We start from the raw sequence: 23,265 nt of genomic DNA, 5'->3' as shown, positions 1-23,265 counted from the left end.
TTCTTGCTGGGGGCTCTCGCTGCTAGGAATAAGCCAGTGAGTCTTCATGAAATACAATGGTGTGCTGCTTTTCGTAGAAACTCTACACTCTGTGGCATGTGGAAAGGGGTTGCCCAGAGTAAATTACATAAGGCCGTTATGCATGTCATATACTAGACGTCTAGATAATATGACCCTAATTTCCCCCACAGTCATAGTAGTGGCTATAAGGCATGGCAGCTGAGGGGACTGGACTTGCCCATTCACATGGTACTGTGTGGTGCGTCGAGCCCCATATACACTGGATGGGGCAAATACTGAGGACCCACTGGTCCTGAAGGTAAATAGTTGCCCTCCCCCGGATTCCCCATTTCCCAGATTGGAGCCGCTATAGGGGCACTTTACAATAACACCTCCCTTATGCTTTATTCAGACGAGCGTTGAAATAGTCAGTGTGACGGCCATTTTTTTTAACGGCTGCATGTATTTCTATGGGGCTGTTCACACGGCTGTTGTTTTAACGGACCACGTGAACGGCCCGTGAAAAAAATAGGACATGTCCTATTTTGGCCGTTTCCCTCTGAGGGATCCATGAAAATGAATCCTGCATAGGTGCAAATCGTGTGTCAAAACTATTTGGCACACGCTCTTATGAGTAAGCCCTTAGGATATGTTCACACGGCTTATTTTCAGCTGTTTTTCGGGGCGTAAACACCTCGAAAAACGGCTGAAAAAACGGAAGCTGAATGCCTCCAAACATCTGCCCATTGATTTCAATGAGAAAAATGGCATTTAGTTCCGACGGGGCATTTTTTTTACGCGGCCGTTTAAAAAAAAAATGGTGCTTAAAAAAAGCCCCGTAAAAAGAAGTGCCTGTCACTTCTTGAGCTGTTTTTGGAGCCGTTTTTAAATGTGTCAATAAAAAAACAGCTCCAAAAATGGCCGCAAAAAAACGTTTGTGGTTTCAAAAACGCCTGAAAATCAGGGGCTGTCTTAGTCTAGAGAGGTGGGGGGTGATGATATCAAAATACCTCACTCCCTAAAATTGTATAAAGTTCATTGCTGCCGACCCTACTACAGCCCACTATAAATATACATCTAATTCATATTTTTGGGAAAAATTTCAGAAATTGTTGCATGAATGACCTAAATCACCTTATAAATGGTGTAAAAATACAGATATATAACATGCGGAATTAATACTATATACATCTCGGGCCCCCGTTTTTTCCCTTTATAATGGGTTACGACACGTCTGAGCACTTACAAGAGTTGTGCATGAGGTCACCGGTCTGACATCACAATCTGACAAATGGCCGCGTTAGTCACACCCAGCTACGTTCGACAATTTATCATCCATGGTGCTGGGAACCAATTAATACACATTTCCAGCTTGTAATGTTCCTTCCCAGCTGAGAGCGTGTCGGCAGCCCCCCTCCCGGCGGCTCATGTGAGGCCATTAAGCACTGTGTGGTACCGGCTATATATAGGCTGATGACATCATCACAGCACTGCCTGCGGCTCATTCTCCCATACAAGCTCTTAACATTGCTCGATGGAAAGGTCAAAAAACAAAACACTTGCTAAATATGTCCGGTTCTCGTCCATGATTGTGTCCTGTTGACGTCAAAAAATAAAAATTGTCTTCACTTTTGCAGGCCTTAAAATATAAGGGGGGGGGGGGCGGACGAAGCCCAAAATGCATTCTTAGAGGATTCGCCTTCCAAATTAAAGATTTCCTTCCATTGCAGTGATTGCATATTGATAGGATTTGGCATTTATGTGTGACTGATGGGAGTTCCATTTTTGGCCTAGAACAAAGGGGATAAAACAGATCTAGATTTAGCGCTACATGCTGGTACATGGCGCTGTGAAGCCATTCCAACCCAGCGCTTGGTCAGGAGTGGCACTGTTTTTGGGTACGCTGAGTCCCTTCTTTCTAGGCATTGCTTGGGGTCCCAGTGGTTGGACCAAGGATCACAAGAAAATTAATAAGAGGTTGTCACGGCCCCGCCCCCTGTCACTAATATCACTGAATACTAATGATCTTGACTTTGCAGCAGCATTTTTATTTGTTTTTATTGGTTTTGGATGGAAATAGTTGTTATCTGGCTCAAGGACTCATGGGAAAAGTAAAATTTGGATGTCTGAATATCAAAAATAGAGTCTTCATCACAATTGGGAGTATCTGGTACTGCGTTGGACCTCCTTTGACCATCAGAACCGCAGCAATTAGTTGTGGCATAGAATCCACTAGATGTTGACCTTGTTCTGAAGGAATTTGGCCCATGCGGACAGGATCACTTCTCACAGTTGCCGCTACAATGTCCTTCTGCCCAGGGGTGTAGCTGAAGGCTCATGGGCCCTGGTGCAAGAATTCAGCTTGGGACCCCCTTCCCCTCCCCAACACCACCAGACCCCTGCACACGCCTATGCCCAGTCACCTTGCTCGACAGCCCCCATGGATGCCCCCACAGTATAAAGTCCCCATAGCTACCTCCACAGTATAATGCTCACAATAGCTGCCCCACACAGTATAATGTCCCCCGTAGGTTCCCCCACACAGTATAATGCCCCCCATAGCTGCCCCACAGTATTGCTCACGTGATTTTATGCTGCGTCCGGGGTCCTGTGTCTAATATCCATACAGGGAAGCGCCAACCGTGAAAGGGCCATTCAATGTAGAACATATCAGTGCTCATAGTCTATATTTTCTATCTTGGATACATACACAAATGTATTAAGGCTAGAGCCCATTTCTGAGGTGGCCAATTATGTCCTTGTCCTCAATCTGCCATGTCAGAGCCATTTATAACAAAGCGGTGCGGAGAAAGACTACAGCGTTGTCATAGCAACCTCTCCATCTAATAACACACTTACATACAATGAACTAGATCAGGTGACTGGTTGCTAGGGGCAACACCACCGCGTTTTATGGTCACCACTTATAACACATGATTCTGAATGTTCCCATTATTGGGTTGGGAATACTCCGCAATTTATGCCGCGCTGACCTCAGCCTGGACGCAATGTGGTAGTGGGATCTATGGCAGAAAACCATGTCCCTGTGATAGCCATAATGTGGGATCTTAAGCCCTGCACCATCCTGCAATTTTAATATATTTCAATAGGCTGCGAGATTGTACCATGCGTGGCCCGTAGATCTTTGCACTGTCTCTGGGTAGCCACGTGTGTGGATGACTGGTTCTGATACAGATGGCCACAGTTGGTGGCTATATCACTGATACTTGTTTGGAAAATGGTGGCGGTGGCCCAAAAAACTACAAAATTGCCGTAACTGCAACGGCCCTGCTGTTCTAGGGTGGGAGTATTACAATATGGGTGCACAAGAAAGGCCATTTTGATTTGTGGGAGGACCCGTCATCGACACCCACACACAGTGACTCCCCACACACAGTATAATACCCCATATTGCCTCCCACACAGTATAATGCCTCCATAGATGCACCCATACAGTATAATGCCCCAATAGCTTCCCATATACAGTATAATGCCCACACAGATGCCCCCATAAAGTATAATGCCCCCATACAGTAAAAATTTCCCTCATACTGTATAATGGCCCCACAGCTGGCCCATACAGAATAATGCCCCACAGCTGCCCCATACAGTTTAATGCCTCCATACAGTATAATGCCCCATAGCCGCCCCCATACAGCATAATGCCCCCATACAGTATAATGCCCCCACAGCTGCCCCATGCAGTATAATGCCCCCATACAGTATAATGCCCTCTTACAGTATAATGCCCCCACAGCTGCCCCCATACAGTATAATGCACAACAAGCGGCCCCAATACAGTATAATGCCCCCACAGCTGCCCCCATACAGTATAATTCCCTCTAGCTGCCCCATATAGCATAAAGCACCACAGCTGCCCCCTTACAGTAAAATGCCCCCACAGCTGCCCCCATACAGTATAAAGCCCAACAAGTGGCCCCAATATAGTATAATGCCCCACAGCTGCCCCCATACAGTATAATACCCCACAGCTGCCCCGTACAGTGTAATGTTCTTACAGCTGCCCCATACAGTATAATTCCCCCACAACTACCCCATACAGTATAATCTCCTCTTAGCTGCTACCATAAAGTATAATGCCCCACAGTGCATAATAAAAAAATAAAAAAAATAAAATACTTACCTAGCCCCGTTCCCATGTTGCCTGGAGAAGATCCCTCTTCTCCTCCACTCTGTATGAGTGGCTCGACATAGAAAGGCGCAACTCGTACAAGCAATACCTCCCCTTCATTCCGGTCACTTTCTCATACTGAATCGCCCACACGGACGTGTCAGCAATGTTTAGGGACTGGACAACTCCTTTTAAGCCTACCGTGTGTTAGGCCTCATTTACACGAGCGTAATATACGCGCGTGCGACGCGCGTGCTTTTCACGCGTGTCGTACGCACATATATTAGTCTATGGGGCAGTGTAGACGATGCGTGAATTTTGCGCAGCGCGAGTGCGTTGCGTAAAACTCACGACATGTTCTATAATCGTGCGTTTTTCGCGCATCACGCACCCATTGAAGTCAATGGGTGTGTGAAAACCACGCATGCCGCACGGAAGCACTTCCGTGCGAACTGCGTGATTCGCGCAAGAGCTGTCAAAAGGATGAATGTAAACAGAAAAGCACCACGTGCTTTTCTGTTTACAAACATCCAAACGGAGTGTCAAATTAGAGATGAGCGCACCGAACTTCACCGGGTTCGGCCGAACTCGTTTGGACCGAACACGGCAAAAAATGTTCGGGTACGCGACGGCAGGAGACAGTCACTGTCCACGGTGCTCAAAGACTTAAACTGTTTCAGCACCATGGACAGTGACTTCCGATCACCATATACATATACGTGTAAAAAAAACAAGAGGTTCTGACTTACCGATAACTCCCGGCTTCTTCCTCCAGTCCGACCTCCCGGGATGACAATTCAGTCCAAGTGACAGCTGCAGCCAATCACAGGCCAAGCACAGCCTGCAGCCAATCACAGGCTGCAGCGGTCTCATGGAATGCCGCGTCATCCTGGGAGGTGGGGCCGGATGACAAGAGAGGGACGCGTCACCAAGGCAACGGCCGGGAGACCGGACTGGAGGAAGCAGGAAGTTCATGGTAAGTATGAACTTCTTTTTTTGATTCACAGGTTGGTGTATATTGTGATCGGAACTCACTGTCGAGGGTGCTGAAAGAGTTACTGCCGATCAGTTAGCTCTTTCAGCACCTTGGACAGTGACGGGCGTCGACTAGCCTCATCTCTATGATGGCGGCTGCGCGAAAATCACGCAGCCGCGCATCATACACGGATGACACACGGAGCTGTCAAATGCCTTTTGCGCGCGCAAAACGCACACGCTCGTGTAAATCAGGCCTTAGGCTTAGATACAGGGCCCCAGCTTATACTGCATAAGATTACTGTCTGCTGTACCCTGTATCCAAGCCTACCTTAGGCTTAGATACAGGGTCCAACAAACAGTATCACACATGCACATGGGCCCTGTATCTAAGCCTGCAATATGTGTTTGGCTGTGTTCACATCACCGCTGCCCTTCTGTCGGAGGTTTCTGTTGGGTAACCCCTCAATGGAACGGCAAACTGAAACCTCAGCTTCCGTTTCCCTCACCATTGATCTCCATGGTGATGGAAACATTGCTAATGGTTTCCATTTGTCACCGCTGTGACAGGTTTCCGTTGTTCTTGACGCAACCAATAGCGCAGTCGACTGCGCTATTGATTTTGTCAAAACAATAGTGTTAGCCGGTGTCATTACCCCGGTACCCACCGTCACCAAGGGTGCCGGGAAGAGCCGGGTACCATCCAGTGCCCGACCATCTGCAGTGACGGCGGCACTGGGGCGGCTGCAGGCTGGTATTATTAAGCTTGGAAAGGCCAAACGCAGTGGCCCTTCCCACTCTGGTAATGCTAGGCTGCTGCTGTGTTGTATCTGGCTGGTTATGAAAAATAGGGGGGAGATCCTAGAGCTCATCAACCTCAATACCCCAACATCCTCCCCACCCATGTGAATCTCAGTGACATGTCAGGAAATAGTTTAGACCAGACCTTAACTTTGAGGGTATGTTCACATGGCAGCGTCCGTAACGGCTGAAATTACGGGGCTGTTTTCAGGAGAAAACAGCTCCGTAATTTCAGCCGTAATGGCATGTGCAGGCGCTTTTTCGCTGCGTCTATTACGGACGTAAATGGAGCTGTTTTTCCATGGAGTCCATGGAAAACGTCTCCATTTACGTCTGAAGAAGTGACAGGCACTTCTTTGACGCGGGCGTCTTTTTTACGCCCCGCCTTTTGACAGCGGGGCGTAAAAAGAAAAGACCGTCTGAACCGAACATTGTAAGACCCATTCAAATGAATGGGCAGATGTTTGCCGACGCTATCGAGCCGCATTTTCAGACGTAATTCGGGGGTTAAAACGCCAGAATTACGTCCGTAAATAGGCCGTGTGAACATACCCTGAGGGTATGTTCACACACACTATGTACGGACGTAATTCGGGCGTTTTTGCCCCGAATTATGTCCGAAATAGCGGCTCAATAGCGTCGGCAAACATCTGCCCATTCATTAGAATGGGTCTTACGATGTTCTGTGCAGATGGTCATTTTTTTCATGCCCCGCTGTCAAAAGGCGGGGCGTAAAAAAGACGCCCGCGTTAAAGAAGTGCCTGTCACTTCTTCAGACGTAAATGGAGCCGTTTTCCATGGACTCCATGGAAAAACAGCTCCATTTAACGTCCGTAATAGACGCAGCAAAAAGCGCCTCAACATGCCATTACGGCTGAAATTACGGAGCTGTTTTCTCCTGAAAACAGGACCGTAATTTCAGCTGTAACGGATGCTGCCGTGTGAACATACCCTAAGTGCGGTTCTATAAGATAGTATCACACATGATGGGCTTAAATACCCCGACTCTTCGATATGATGACCCTAGTGATGGTAAAAGCGCTCTATAGTGCATGTTTGCTTTATACGCTGTAATATGGACACAGTACAGTAATTTTACATGTGTCCACTAGATGGCAGCAGATTACTGACAACCATTTTCCTTACAAAAGGGCTTCTCCAATCACACAATTATGGAGTACCAACTAGATACGATGTGTGATGGGTTGGGAAAGCTGAGGTCCCTACTAATCCCCAGAACGGGGGTGGGCGGACCTATATTCCTGGCGAAGAGGTGGCACCTTGAGGCCTTGTTCACACAGTGCAGTTGGATATTTAATGATGCAGATTGTGCCCTCTGCAGGCTGTAGTGATGGTGACACTTCCATCGCCCATGTTACTACATAACATCTACCATACATATACAGATTTCCTGTCACTCATGAATTTACATGATTGCGCTTTATTGATTGAAGCGCCATTGATTGTTGTCACTGCAAGATAGCAGCCCACCGGGAGACCGACCCCCCCGACGAAAAAACTAACATACAACATGGAGGCCGAGGCAGATTTTGCCCATGCACTGTTGACCTATCCCCACAAAAGAACAAGCTGCAGGGCACTATAAAAGTGAACAGAACCTAAAGGCAGCCAGAATCCCCTCATAAGTGGCAGCCACAGTGACCCTATAAGTGGCAGTTACAGTGACCCCATAAATGACAGCCACAGTGACCCCATAAGAGCAAACCACAATGACCCCATAAGTGCCAGCCACAGTGATCCCATAAATGACAGCCACACTGACCCCATAAGTGCCAGCCACCGTGACCTCATAAGTGACAGCCAGGCTGACCCCATAAGATCATGCCACAGAGACCCCATAAATGTCAGCCACAGTGACCCTATAAGTGACAGCCACCGTGATCCCATAAGTGCCAGCCACACTGACCCCATAGGAGCTGGCCACAGTGACCCTATAAGCGGCAGCCACAGTGACCCCAAGGGTGCCAGCCACAGTGACCTCATAAGTGCCAGCCACAGTAATCCCATAAATGCCAGCCACAGTGACCCCATAAGTACCAGCCACAGTGACCTCATAAGTGCCAGCCACAGTGACCCCATAAGAGCCGGCCATAGTGACCCTATAAGCGGCAGCCACAGTGACCCCATAAGTGACAGCCACAGTGACCCCATAAATGACAGCCACAGTGACCCCTTAAGTGACAGCATCAGGCCGGATTCACACGAGCGTGTGCGTTTTGCGCACGCAGAAAACGCGGAGTTTTGCGTGCGCAAAAGGCACTTAACAGCTCCGTGTGTCATGTTCATATGGATGCGCGGCTGCGTGATTTTCGCGCAGCCGCCATCATTATGACACTGTTTGGATGTTTGTAAACAGAAAAGCACGTGATGCTTTTCTGTTTACATTCATAGTTTTACTGCTGTTGCGCGAATCACGCGCGTCCCATGGAAGTGCTTCCGTGTGGTGCGCGTGATTTTCACGCACCCATTGACTTCAATGGGTGCGTGATGCGCGAAATACGCACAAAGAACGGACATGTCGTGAGTTTTACAAACGGCCCCATAGACTAATATAGGTCCGTGCGAGACGCGTGAAAATCACATGCGATGCACGGACGTATATCATGTTCGTCTGAATAAGCCCTCAGAGTTGACATAGCAGGAACAGCATTTTACTTCTTCCATACTATGTAATCCTATCATGTGTGATACTGTGCAGCTGAGCCGTGTATCTAAGCCTATCATGTGTGATACTGTGCAGCTGAGCCGTGTAGCTAAGCCTATCATGTGTGATACTGTCTGCTGAGCCAGTGTCTCTAAGCCTATCATGTGAGCTAATATATGCTGAGCCAGTGTATCTAAGCCTCTGTGTGATACTGTCTGCTAAGTAACTGTATCTAAGCCTATCATGTGTGATACTATCTGCCAAGCCCCTGTATCTAAGTCTATCATGTGTGATACTATCTGCCAAGCCCCTGTATCTAAGTCTATCATGGGTGATACTATCTGCCAAGCCCCTGTATCTAAGTCTATCATGTGTGATACTATCTGCCAAGCCCCTGTATCTAAGTCTATCATGTGTGATACTATCTGCCAAGTCCCTGTATCTAAGTCTATCATGTGTGATACTAAATGCCATTCCCCTGTATCTAAGCCTATCATGTGTGATACTATCTGCTGGGTCACTGTATCTAAGCCTATCACGTGTGATACTGTCTGCTGAGTCACTGTATCTAAGCCTATCACGTGTGATACTGTTTCAGTGCATCATGTGTTATGCTGGCACTTGTAGTTCTATACATGCCAGTGTGCCCATGTTTGCAGTAAGTTTAGATTGCAGTATAAGGGGTTAACATGGGAGGAGGTAGTGCGTGGCGCTATTCTGGCAGCAGGGGGCACTGTTGGCATGAACAGGACACCTGGCTCCCCCTTCTATTCCTTGCAGCCTCCTCCGGAAGCCTTTGTACAGGAGCTGGAAGGAGCAGGGATATCCAGACTGCAGCCTGGTACTACCCTTCACCTGTGAGCCTGGCACTGCCAGCTGCCTCCCCTCCTCTGCAACCAGTGCTTGGTGGACCATACATGGCCTGGGGTTGTCTGTACCCCAAGACCCCCAGGAGAGAGGATCTGAGTGGTGGAGAGAGGTGAGTGCTGATTTGGGGGGCTGGGTATAGCAATGTAATGTGTGTGCACCATTCTCCAGCTCTGCTGCATATCACAGAGGAGCCAGCATGTCTGCCAGGGGCCAGATACCAGTGCACAGACTGTGCTGCGTCAGTGCCAGCTTGTTCTGCACTCAGATGCCATTTGCAGATGACAGATTATCCTTGTCTGGTCAGTGATGTCATACACTGGCACTGAGTGACTAAGCCCTGGCATCTATTAGTCACAGCCGGGCACTGTAGTCCCATAATATACAAAAGTTCCCAGGACTGAGTTCATCACCCTCCGGCAGCTCCGATGCGTGATTTTGGTCAAAGGTGCTCGCCCCATAATTTGTTTGGGGGTCCCTATATAGTCCATGATTGTTCAGTATGCCACACATTATAAGAGCGATGGCAGACTGATGTTTAGGGTGCCCAACTTGACTCAAGTGTGAACCTCCAATATTCCCTCTTGCCACGGTCATCCCTTGGTGGTCACTGGTTATTCTCTTCCTTCTCATTTTTTTGGGCTTCTTAATACTGCAAGAAAGAAAATCACTGGTGACCCCCCCTCCCCCCCCCCCAACTCTCCAGTGTGAAGACCCTACAAACAGCTCCCTGTATCTCAGCTTCCTAAGTTACTGTGAGTTTGACATGTTGGGATATCCTTTATATGTCCTAGTCCAGAAACTAGGATGCAAATTTCTTGAAGCAAGCAGATTTGAGGGTGACCCCAGGGAACAAGGTGCGGCAGATGAGCGCGGAGCAGGTGGGGGTTTACCTGTACCCTCCCGTACTTTCCCTGGTGTATAGATATATATGTATTGCAGTGCAGTGTGCGACGTGTCTGCGGAGCTTGGCTAATAACCTCATTTGCTGTCCCCGCCAGAGACGGCTTTACCTTTGGGACTAGGAGGGAACGTGGTATACGGCGTGTATATATTTGTGGCTGCCATTCTATCCGGCTCCTGCGTTGCTGTATATGGAATTACAGGAAAATGTGGTAGATAAAATTAAATGATGGGTTCCGACCAATGGAAATCTTAGAAAATGTATTGCTTTCGAGTTTTTCTCGCCCGTTAGTATTAAATGCTATATTTGATGGTTTCCGCTATACAAATGATTTTTGGCAGTCTTTGTTTACTGTGCTGCAGCGATGATGTGCCCGTATACCCACGTGATCGCTGCAGACAATCAATGGTGTACGGCACGAGATCACTGAGGCCAGTAAATGGCTGCAGCGGTCACGTGGGTATATGGGCACATGGCGGCAGCACAGTAGGCAGAGACCGGCGGTGCTGGATCTTAAAGCCAATCTCTAGGCTCCTCCCCCTTAAATTAAGCTCCACCCACAGTCTATGTGCAGTTCTTACTGGAGGTTTAGTTGGTTGTCAGATCTGCGTGTAGTTCTTATACACAGCCGGCAATCGGAACAAGCAGAGCTGCAGTGTAAAGCATGGGGGAGGGAGAGAGTCTAAGCTGCTGATGAGACAGGAGATGGATTTAGGACTACATTAGACTCCAATAGACAATGAAGCTAAGCTGGAGTCACTGATCATAGATTTGATCGAATGGAGTAGAGGTAAATAGCAGCCAGCACTAAAGAAGGGGACGTGGGGTAGTCATATCATCATCATCTTTGAAGATAAAAACTTTCAGTGTGAGTCATTGGATCTTGATGGGAGGAGGCGGAGTAATAATCCTTAAGGCCCTATTAGACGGAGCGATTATGGTACGGATTTTCGTATAATCGTTAAAAAATGTAAGAGATAATCGGCACTAGGGATGTCACGATACCAGAATTTGGACTTCGATACCGATACTTCGTGTAGTATTGCGATTCTCGATACCAAAACGATACTTTGCCAACAATAAAAAAATAAAAAGTTCTTCCATTTTCTGATGTGAGGCGCGAGGTGTGATGAATTTTGAATCTCCACGTGCCTCACATTAATAGTAATTAACCCCATCATGTTCCTCAGTCATAATGGACAACATTGGGTGAATGTGTGAGGTACATGATTGGGTTTCAACTTCAAAAGTCATCACACCTCGTGCCTCACATTAATAATAAAAGAAGTTTTTTTTACAACGTACGCATCATAAATGCCGCTATAAATTTGTTGCGTAGGTTATTACGGTCGCGACAATACCGAATGTGTATATTTTATGTATTGAGACTTTTATTTTATTGTTCATTGTAAGAAATGTGTGTGTATTTCTTTTTACATCTTTTATTTAACATTAATTTAAAAAAAATTGTCCTTTTTTTTTTTTTTTTTTTTTTAAAGTCCTGGCTTATATCTATATACTGAGAGTACACAGGCAGTTGTTAGGAAAGTATACCCTAACAGGAAATGTGGTCAGACAGCCCTGGGGTCCTGCAATGGACCCTGAGCTGTCTGCCCATATATGGTATGTCCCGCGGTCATGTCTCAGGGACTCCCTATGATTCAATCAAAGGGGTATCCCCCTTCCCATTTTCCTCCTGCATGCTGCGGTCAGCTTTGATTGCGGTATTCAAAGGTATAGCGGCAGAGATCAGAGGTTTCTCTGATCTCCGCCGTTAGAGCGGGGCTGCTGCTGTGTAATACAGCCATTGACCCGCTCAAGACAACAAGTGTGCGCGTTGTCAGCATGAGGTGATGCGACCAGCGCTGCACTAATGATCGGCGGTGCTAGAAGACAGAACATGGTGTTTGGCAGTGCGCCCGCCATATTCTCTGACTTCAGTGCCGGCGCTCATTAGTTCAACGCTGATCGCATCACTTCATGCTGACCGCGCGCACACACTTGTCGGGTGCGTGGCAATGACTGTAATACACAGCCGCAGCCCCGCTCTGACTAAAGTCATGTGGTACAATACTAAGCTGTGCAGCCGCACAGCTTAGTATTGAAATAGATGAATTCACGGTATTGAACCGTTTGAAGGTGCACGGCATCGAAATAGTGTTGATATTTCGATGCCTCGTGCAACCCTGATCAGCACATGTAAAAGCGTGCAACGATCGAACGACGGACGATAAATCGTTGGGTTTCCTTGGATCGGCCACGTCTACCTGGGTGAAAGATTATCGTTCGTCGCTGCGACGTCTCCCCGTCAAATCAAAGATCTTCTAGTCATCAGCAGATCAGTCCATTACACTCCACCTACAAGCTCAACAATCTTTGTGTGTATTTGCTGTATGGGCGAACGCAAACCACTCGCTAAATCATCGCTAGTTCATAAAAGAATATCTGCACATCTAATAGCACCCTTAAAGGGGATTTCCAAAATCCTAAAAAAATTGGCCAAGGGGGGAAATGCCATAAAATAACAAAAGACCCATTACTCCCCTGATAAATCCCCCATCATTGCAGCGTTACCGCTCCCGTAGTCCCCGTCGGTCTTGATTTACTCTTCGGCAGCGATCATGTGCACCTATAGCAACGTGACCACTGCAGCCAATCTCTGGCCTCAGCGGTCACTTGCCGTGCAACACTGAGGCGAGTGATTGGCTGCAGCGATCATGGGCACTTCATCGCTGAAGCACAGGAAATAAAAACTTTCCTAGAATAGTGTACATCAATTGTAATTACGGACCCATTCATTTCTATGACCGATGGACACCTTCCCGTTTATTTACGGGAAGGTGTCAGTCCCGTAGAAAGGCTCCGCAAAAGATAGGACTATTTTTTGCATTTTATGGACCGTCCTTCCATACTGTACATGGCGGGGACCACCGGAGTGGAGGCAAAGGAACGGCGAGGGAGGTGGGGACCACCGGAGTGGAGGCAAAGGAACGGTGAGGGAGGCGGGGACCACCGGAGTGGAGGCAAAGGAACGGCGAGGGAGGCGGGGACCACCGGAGTGGAGGCACAGGAACGGCGAGGGAGGCGGGGACCACCGGAGTGGAGGCAAAGGAACGGCGAGGGAGGCGGGGACCACCGGAGTGGAGGCACAGGAACGGCGAGGGATTTGTCATATGAGTAATGGGTCTTTTTATTTTGGGCCCAAATTTTTTGAAACAAGTCCTTCAGTCGTCCTTTTATTGAAAGTTATTCAAAATCTATATGGCTGTTTCTTAGTAATGTTTCCAGGGAAGCTGGGTGATGATCAATATGGCTGCCATTATATCTCCCATAGGTGCTTTCACCCAGCTTTCCTAGACTTCATGCAGTATATCTTCCATGTTGCCCCCGTGCGGATCCCGTTTTCACGAATCCCTATAGACTTGAGTCTATCGAGGGATCCGTGAAAACGTAACAAAATAGGACATGTTCTATTTTTCAACGGACCGTTCACACAGTCCGTTGAAACAACGGCCCCATTGAAACACGTGTCCGTGTCACGGATGTTGTTTTAGCGGCCGTCACACGGACGTATACTACATTAGTCTGGATTCGGCCTAAAAACGGCTGAAGAAAATTTATAGCGATCTGACAGAAGAAGACGACTCAAGGATTGGTGTTTCCTGGTGATTTTTCACCTTAGAAGAAAATACACTTCAAGACAAGATGGAGGCCATATATAGCACTAGAAACTAGTGGAGCTCCACCTGACAACCAATCGGATGCTTTCTTTGATATTCTTTTTACTTGCAAAATGAGAGCTCCAATCTGATTTGTTACTATGGAAATCAATGTGACCTAGTGGAAACATGAAGCAAAGGAGTCTCCCACAGCAACCAATCAGATCACTTTGTCCATTCTTCTTGTAAAATGAAAGTGAGATTCTGATTGGTTGCTATGGACAACATCTTCAGTCTTTTGTGTGGTGTTTTTTGTATGTGTGTATATATATATATATACATGGTATCCACTGAACTCTCTCTCTTGATCAGCCAAGGCTGATTCTTGGGAGGGAGGTTATTTACCTCAGACAGTGCAGTCCTGCGTGACTATCAGCCATGTGTTTTTACATTTTCCTAGATCATTGTGACAATAATATGTCCGTTTGTATGGGGGTAACATGAAATTAAAGGAGAACTCCAATTGAACAGAAAGGGGTAAAAGCTGATTAATTTTGTTTGGTATAAGGCATCATTTAGACGAGCGTAATATACGCGCGTGCTTTTCACGCGTGTCGTACGCACCTATATTACTCTATGGGGCAGTGCAGACAGTCCGTGAGTTTTGCGGAGCGTGAGTCCGCTGCGTAAAACTCACGACATGTTCTATATTTCTGCGTTTTTTGCGCATCACGCACCCATTGAAGTCAATGGGTGCGTGAAAACCACGCAGGTCGCACGGAAGCACTTCCGTGCGAACTGCGTGGTTCGCGCAACAGCTGTCATTCTCTGAATGTAAACAGAAAAGCACCACGTGCTTTTCTGTTTACAAACATCCAAACGGAGTGTCAAAATGATGGCGGCTGCGATAAAATCTCGCAGCCGCGCATCGTACACTGATGACACACGCAGCTGTTAAGTGCCTTTTGCGCACGCAAAACGCCGCGTTTTTTGCGTGCGCAAAACGCACACGCTCGTGTAAATCAGGCCTAACACTTACTGAGACAATTGGGCTAAGGCCCCATGCACATGACAGTATTTTCATCTATCCTGAAATGCTGTCTCTAAATACGGATCCGTAGGCATGTCCGTAAATATTGTATCCGTGTTTCATCCGTATTTACGGGTCGTTAAAAAAAAAGGGAAGATGCAAATGATGTCATCATGTTGCATAGCAACGCTTCTGTAAATACGGACAATATACGGATGCACATCTGTAGCCGTCTGTATTTACTGAAGCGCCCATAGGCTTCTATGGGAGAGTCTGTGCCGTAATTACTGACTAGAATAGGACAGGTTCTATAATTTTTTCAGCACGGACACCCATCAGTAAAAATACTGAAAGGTGTCCGGGGCCAATAGAAACGAATGGGTCCGTAATTACCGATAAACACGTTCGTGTGCATGAGGCCTAACCATTTCTAGTGAAAAATAGGCAATATTTTATTAAGAGACAAAATAGTTAAAAACAAGTACATTGGCACAAACATTACCCATGAAAAAGGATCCCCACATAGGTTGGGTCCCGCAGCCTCATATAGTAAAGTGCAGTTAGGGCATATAAGAACTGGTCCGTATATAATGAAGTAAAAATGGATAGGAAACCAGATAACAAAGAATATAGTTTAAGGAGGCATACCGACCAAATCTACGAGGCGTTCAACCTCAACACGTGTTTCGCACTTAGCTTCTTCCGGGAGCTAAGCCGATCCTTTGTTTCCTCCCAAGATAAGCGGTGCCAGCTCCCACCATAGAAATAACATGCCCCATCAAAATGTATATGTTTTGTTGCAGCCGAGGAAAATAGCTTAAACCTGGCCATACGACTGAGACTTTTGTCGGCAGATCTGGCTAATTTTGACGTGGTCAGGGGAACGTTGGTTGGATTTCAACCCATCTGATCCTATTGTTTTCCACGAGGCGCTGGAGTAACTTGAAGCTCCTGGGCCCCAATGCAAAATTTGCAACAGAGCCCACCTACTGTGCCATGTATTCGGGGCAGAGATGTCTTGGGGCCCTCTAAGGCACTACAACCTCTTCACTCCATATAGCTACGGCCCTAACCCGAGATAAGCGGCATGTTTCTGGCAGCTGCTTATCTCCACATATTAATGGGTGAAAGTCTTATCCCAGTTTCCTCAGTCTTGCCGCTCTCTCAGCTGTTTAATTTGAGCAGTTGTCGGTTGTGCGATCCACTCTCAGCCAGTCTTTTCCCCCCAGAGAGAGAGGAGTGAGGAGGCTTTGATAAAAGAACTAGACGGCTTTTATTATTCCCTTGAGGCAAGCGAAGGAAATCTATACTGGAATCTCTCAGTAACACTAAGCGGACTTTTTTATCCTTGGCGGTTTTAATTGAGAGGGCCGAGTGCTACAGCGCAGATGGAAATATCTGGAAGGAAAGAAAACAAAACATATATATATATATATATATGTGTGTGCACTAGGCTGTTAACCCCATCACAGCTTGCACCCCATAATTTGCAATCAATCTAGAATCCTTCAAATTCTCAGACAGCGTAATTGTTTGGGGATTAGATCAGTGGAACACGAGGCATTAGCAGGCAGCAGTCTGGGGAGGCGAAATGGTCCGGTCTGTAACCTCCTGAGGGGCTACGGCTGGGTCAGCAGCACAGTTGTTTGCGGTTTGCAATATGGCGCTTTGCACATTTCAGAAATAAATGACATAAGTCTGTACAGAGGTAACTGAAGGAGTTATAAAGCCAGACCTGGCTCCGGGTAATGGCTGAAAACATATTTTTTAGATTGCATGTTCCTCTGCAGAGGGATTGTACAGTTTCCTCTTAAAGGGCAATTGCAGTCATCTGTGGGGCGGTAATTATTCCTAAGTTACATGGTAGGGACAGTTTTAAAATAGGTTTTGATACATGTCATTCAGAATGTCCACGTCATGATGCCTCAGGGTGGAACACAGATCTGACAAACGAAGGCCCTGTGCACATCACGTTTATGGCCTACGTTTAGCCTCCTATGTACAAGAATATAACTACTGTAATTCTGCCCCTATATAGAAGAATATAACTACTATAATACTGCCCCCTATATACAGGAATATAACTACTATAATACTGCCCCCTATATACAAGAATATAACTACTATAATACTGCCCCCCTATATACAAGAATATAACTACTATAATACTACCTCTATATACAAGAATATAACTACTATAATACTGCTCCTATATACAGGAATATAACTACTATAATACTGCCCCCTATATACAAGAATATAACTACTATAATACTGCCCCCTATATAGAAGAATATAACTACTATAATACTGCTCCCTATATACAAGAATATAACTACTATAATACTGCCTCCTATATACAAGAATATAACTACTATAATACTGCCCCTATATACAAGAATATAACTACTATAATACTGCCCCTATATACAAGAATATAACTACTATAATACTGCCCCTATATACAGGAATATAACTACTATAATACTCCCCCTATATACAGGAATATAACTACTATAATACCGCCCCTATATACAAGAATATAACTACTATAATACTGCCCCCTATATACAAGAATATAACTACTATAATACTGCCCCCTATATACAAGAATATAACTACTATAATACTGCCCTTATATACAAGAATATAACTACTATCTTACTGCCCCCTATGTACAAGAATATAACTACTATAATACTGCCCCCTATATACAAGAATATAACTATTATAATACTGCCTCCTATATACAAGAATATAACTACTATAATACAGCCCCTTATATACAAGAATATAACTACTATAATACTACCCCTATATACAAGAATATAACTACTATAATACTGCTCCTATATACAAGAATATAACTACTATAATACTGCCTCCTATATACAAGAATATAACTACTATAATACTGCCCCCTATATAGAAGAATATAACTACTATAATACTGCCCCTATATACAAGAATATAACTACTATAATACTGCCCCTATATACAGGAATATAACTACTATAATACTGCCCCTATATACAGGAATATAACTACTATAATACCGCCCCTATATACAAGAATATAACTACTATAATACTGCCTCCTATATACAAGAATATAACTACTATAATACTGCCCCCTATATAGAAGAATATAACTACTATAATACTGCTCCCTATATACAAGAATATAACTACTATAATACTGCCCCTATATACAAGAATATAACTACTATAATACTGCTCCTATATACAGGAATATAACTACTATAATACTGCCCCCTATATACAAGAATATAACTACTATAATACTGCCCCCTATATAGAAGAATATAACTACTATAATACTGCTCCCTATATACAAGAATATAACTACTATAATACTGCCTCCTATATACAAGAATATAACTACTATAATACTGCCCCTATATACAAGAATATAACTACTATAATACTGCCCCTATATACAAGAATATAACTACTATAATACTGCCCCTATATACAGGAATATAACTACTATAATACTCCCCCTGTATACAGGAATATAACTACTATAATACCCTCCCTATATACAAGAATATAACTACTATAATACTGCCCCCTATATACAAGAATATAACTACTATAATACTGCCCCCTATATACAAGAATATAACTACTATAATACTGCCCTTATATACAAGAATATAACTACTATCTTACTGCCCCCTATGTACAAGAATATAACTATTATAATACTGCCCCCTATATACAAGAATATAACTATTATAATACTGCCTCCTATATACAAGAATATAACTACTATAATACAGCCCCTTATATACAAGAATATAACTACTATAATACTGCCCCCTATATACAAGAATATAACTACTATAATACTACTCCTATATACAAGAATATAATTACTATAATACTGCTCCTATATACAAGAATATAACTACTATAATACTGCCTCCTATATACAAGAATATAACTACTATAATACTGCCCCCTATATACAAGAATATAACTACTATAATACTGCCCCTATATACAAGAATATAACTACTATAATACTACTCCTATATACAAGAATATAATTACTATAATACTGCTCCTATATACAAGAATATAACTACTATAATACTGCCTCCTATATACAAGAATATAACTACTATAATACTGCCCCCTATATACAAGAATATAACTACTATAATACTGCCCCCTATATACAAGAATATAACTACTATAATACTGCCCCCTATATACAAGAATATAACTACTATAATACTGCCCCTATATACAAGAATATAACTACTATAATACTGCCCCCTATATACAAGAATATAACTACTATAATACTGCCCCCTATATACAAGAATATAACTACTATAATACTGCCCCTATATACAAGAATATAACTACTATAATACTACCCCTATATACAAGATATAACTACTATAATACTGCCCCCTATATACAAGAATATAACTGCTATAATACTGCCCCCTATATTCAAGAATATATCTACTATAATACTGCCCCTATATACAGGAATATAACTACTATAATACTCCCCCTATATACAGGAATATAACTACTATAATACCGCCCCTATATACAAGAATATAACTACTATAATACTGCCCCCTATATACAAGAATATAACTACTATAATACTGCCCCCTATATACAAGAATATAACTACTATAATACTGCCCTTATATACAAGAATATAACTACTATCTTACTGCCCCCTATGTACAAGAATATAACTACTATAATACTGCCCCCTATATACAAGAATATAACTATTATAATACTGCCTCCTATATACAAGAATATAACTACTATAATACAGCCCCTTATATACAAGAATATAACTACTATAATACTGCCTCCTATATACAAGAATATAACTGCTATAATACTACTCCTATATACAAGAATATAATTACTATAATACTGCTCTTATATACAAGAATATAACTACTATGATACTGCCCCTATATACAAGAATATATCTACTATAATACTGCTCCTATATACAAGAATATAACTACTATAATACTGCCTCCTATATACAAGAATATAACTACTATAATACTGCCCCCTATATACAAGAATATAACTACTATAATACTGCTCCTATATACAAGAATATAACTACTATAATACTGCTCCTATATACAAGAATATAACTACTATAATACTGCTCCTATATACAAGAATATAACTACTATAATACTGCTCCTATATACAAGAATATAACTACTATAATACTGCCCCCTATATACAAGAATATAACTACTATAATACTGCCCCCTATATACAAGAATATAATTACTATAATACTGCTCCCTATATACAAGAATATAACTACTATAATACTGCCTCCTCTATACAAGAATATAACTACTATAATACTGCCTCCTATATACAAGAATATAACGAATATAATACTGTCCCCTATAAACAAGAATATAACTACTATAATACTGCCTCCTATATACAAGAATATAACTACTATAATACTGCCTCCTATATACAAGAATATAACTAATATAATACTGTCCCCTATATACAAGAATATAACTACTATAATACTGTCCCTATATACAAGAATATAACTACTATAATACTGCCCCCTATATACAAGAATATAACTACTATAATACTGCCTCCTATATACAAGAATATAACTACTATACTACTGCCTCCTATATACAAGAATATAACTACTATAATACTGCTCCTATATACAAGACTATAACTACTATAATACTGCCCCTATACACAAGAATATAACTACTATAATACTTCCCCTATATACAAGAATATAACTACTATAATACTGCCCCTATATACAAGAATATAACTACTATAATACTGCTCCTATATACAAGAATATAACTACTATAATACTGCCCCCTATATACAAGAATATAACTACTATAATACTGCCTCTATATACAAGAATATAACTACTATAATACTGCCCCTATATACAAGAATATAACTACTATAATACTACCCCTATATACAAGAATATAACTACTATAATACTACCCCTATATACAAGAATATAACTACTATAATACTGCTCCTATATACAAGAATATAACTACTATAATACTGCTCCTATATACAAGACAATAACTACTATAATACTGCCCCTATATACAAGAATATAACTACTATAATACTGCCCCTATATACAAGAATATAACTACTATAATACTGCCCCTATATACAAGAATATAAGTACTATAATACTGCCCCCTATATACAAGAATATATCTACTATAATACTGCCTCCTATATACAAGAATATAACTACTATAATACTGCCCCTATATACAAGAATATAACTACTATAATACTACTCCTATATACAAGAATATAATTACTATAATACTGCCCCCTATATACAAGAATATAACTACTATAATACTGCCCCCTATATACAAGAATATAACTACTATAATACTGCTCTTATATACAAGAATATAACTACTATGATACTGCCCCTATATACAAGAATATATCTACTATAATACTGCTCCTATATACAAGAATATAACTACTATAATACTGCCTCCTATATACAAGAATATAACTACTATAATACTGCCCCCTATATACAAGAATATATCTACTATAATACTGCCTCCTATATACAAGAATATAACTACTATAATACTGCCCCTATATACAAGAATATAACTACTATAATACTACTCCTATATACAAGAATATAATTACTATAATACTGCCCCCTATATACAAGAATATAACTACTATAATACTGCCCCCTATATACAAGAATATAACTACTATAATACTGCTCTTATATACAAGAATATAACTACTATGATACTGCCCCTATATACAAGAATATATCTACTATAATACTGCTCCTATATACAAGAATATAACTACTATAATACTGCCTCCTATATACAAGAATATAACTACTATAATACTGCCCCCTATATACAAGAATATAACTACTATAATACTGCTCCTATATACAAGAATATAACTACTATAATACTGCTCCTATATACAAGAATATAACTACTATAATACTGCTCCTATATACAAGAATATAACTACTATAATACTGCCCCCTATATACAAGAATATAACTACTATAATACTGCCCCCTATATACAAGAATATAATTACTATAATACTGCTCCCTATATACAAGAATATAACTACTATAATACTGCTCCCTATATACAAGAATATAACTACTATAATACTGCCTCCTATATACAAGAATATAACTACTATAATACTGCCTCCTATATACAAGAATATAACTAATATAATACTGTCCCCTATATACAAGAATATAACTACTATAATACTGCCTCCTATATACAAGAATATAACTAATATAATACTGTCCCCTATATACAAGAATATAACTACTATAACACTGCTCCTATATACAAGAATATAACTACTATAACACTGCTCCTATATACAAAAATATAACTACTATAATACTGACCCCTATATACAAGAATATAACTACTATAATACTGCCTCCTATATACAAGAATATAACTACTATAATACTGCTCCTATATACAAGAATATAACTACTAGAATACTGCTCCTATATACAAGAATATAACTACTATATTACTGCCTCCTATATACAAGAATATAACTACTATAATACTGCTCCTATACACAAGAATATAACTACTATAATACTGCCCCTATACACAAGAATATAACTACTATAATACTTCCCCTATATACAAGAATATAACTACTATAATACTGCCCCTATATACAAGAATATAACTACTATAATACTGCTCCTATATACAAGAATATAACTACTATAATACTGCCCCCTATATACAAGAATATAACTACTATAATACTGCCTCTATATACAAGAATATAACTACTATAATACTGCCCCTATATACAAGAATATAACTACTATAATACTACCCCTATATACAAGAATATAACTACTATAATACTACCCCTATATACAAGAATATAACTACTATAATACTACCCCTATATACAAGAATATAACTACTATAATACTACCCCTATATACAAGAATATAACTACTATAATACTGCCCCCTACGTACAAGAATATAACTACTATAATACTGCTCCTATATACAAGAATATAACTACTATAATACTGCTCCTATATACAAGACAATAACTACTATAATACTGCCCCTATATACAAGAATATAACTACTATA

General features: G+C 42.0%; 1 protein-coding gene across 2 annotated transcripts in view; it reads left to right on the top strand.

The window, feature by feature from the left end:
• The first annotated feature begins 9,372 nt into the window (after positions 1-9,372).
• The window catches only part of RAI1 (retinoic acid induced 1), a 104,698-nt gene continuing 90,805 nt past the window's right edge, over positions 9,373-23,265 (top strand). For both annotated transcript variants that reach the window (XM_075830654.1, XM_075830653.1), the window contains exon 1: positions 9,373-9,552. The gene's annotated coding sequence lies outside the window, so the exon portion shown is untranslated. The remainder of the gene's footprint in view (positions 9,553-23,265) is intronic.

Source organism: Rhinoderma darwinii, chromosome 6, assembly GCF_050947455.1.
Source record: "Rhinoderma darwinii isolate aRhiDar2 chromosome 6, aRhiDar2.hap1, whole genome shotgun sequence".
NCBI classification, from domain to species: Eukaryota; Metazoa; Chordata; class Amphibia; order Anura; family Rhinodermatidae; genus Rhinoderma; species Rhinoderma darwinii.
Note: the sequence above shows the minus strand (reverse complement) of the source record. Positions and strands in the feature narration are given on the sequence as shown.